This window comes from Labeo rohita, unplaced genomic scaffold, assembly GCF_022985175.1.
Source record: "Labeo rohita strain BAU-BD-2019 unplaced genomic scaffold, IGBB_LRoh.1.0 scaffold_996, whole genome shotgun sequence".
NCBI classification, from domain to species: Eukaryota; Metazoa; Chordata; class Actinopteri; order Cypriniformes; family Cyprinidae; genus Labeo; species Labeo rohita.
In genome coordinates this window covers 28754-29884 of record NW_026129960.1, presented here as the reverse complement: position 1 = coordinate 29884, position 1131 = coordinate 28754, and the positions used below count along the sequence as shown (strand labels likewise).

The following is a 1131-nucleotide window of genomic DNA, read 5'->3' as shown; positions in this document are numbered from 1 at the left end:
TGATTTATTAATTTACATTAGGGTGCGATTTGTCTTGTAGGGTCACATAACGAACAGCCATCTGTCAGACAGAGAATTCAGGAACGCTCTTCCAGGCCATGTGCCAGAACCGAATGAGGTATTGTAATTTGTGTCATGTCATTCACATAAAGAGGATTCATAAACTAAATTCAAATTCTTATTTTTTTTTACACTTTTCATTTTAATGTCTACATAGTATTGTCTCCAGTCCCAAGTTCTTCATTGCCATCCCAGTCCCAGAGGACGCCCCAGTGTATGTGAGAACTTTGCTGTTGCATCTTATTTTATACACATTACACCTTAATGACAACACAGCCTAATGTATAAATACATACATTTCTCAGAATCAGAATTCATACAGTTAAAAATATAGAGGCTACAATGTCTGTCAATGCACAGCAGCCTTATTACTCACAATTGAATATAGAATAGAACAGGTATAGCCAACCCTGGTCCTCGAGAACCACTGCCCTGCTTGTTTTCCAGCTGTCCCTGCCCTTCCAGCTTCTGACTGACAACTGATCTATTACTAATCAGCAGTATGTAAGGCATGGATAGTTAGAAAACAAGCAGGGCAGTGGCTTTCGAAGATCAGGGTTGGCTGCCTTGGATTTACTCAACGTTAATGATTATATGGCTACAGTAGTTGACGATGTAGAATTGGACAGACAGACATTGGCAGACATTCTTGTTAAAACTGCCTTCAATAATGTACACAATGGTCCTGAAACTCTGATAACAGCATTTCCTAATGTTGTGTTGCTACTTGACAGCTGCATTGCGGAGAGAGCACAGAAGTGAGGGTATGTATGTTAATAGTCTTTTCCAGCCATGGGGTTGTCATATTCAAAATTTAATGTACATTTTACACTTACATATTTTATTAATAACTCACGGAGTGCTTACCCTATGTCATCTGCAAGTAAGGAATGTGATGTGAATATGTGACATTTACAACACTGGCCATAAAGTAAAAAAAAAAAAACAGTAAAGCAAAGTCTGTAAATGTTCTGAGTTTGTTATCATCCTTTGTTAGAGGTTCAATAGTTGTTAACTAAAAATCGAATGGCAATATTGATACCAGTGTTTTTGCTCTGTCAATTCAGTCTT

General features: G+C 37.7%; 1 long non-coding RNA gene across 1 annotated transcript; it reads left to right on the top strand.

Moving 5' to 3' along the window:
* Positions 1-28: 28 nt before the first annotated feature.
* On the top strand, positions 29-845 carry LOC127162642 (uncharacterized). The gene is made up of 3 exons (XR_007827396.1): positions 29-118; positions 218-274; positions 795-845. It is a non-coding gene; the product is annotated as an uncharacterized LOC127162642 (long non-coding RNA).
* The last annotated feature ends 286 nt before the right edge of the window (positions 846-1131 follow it).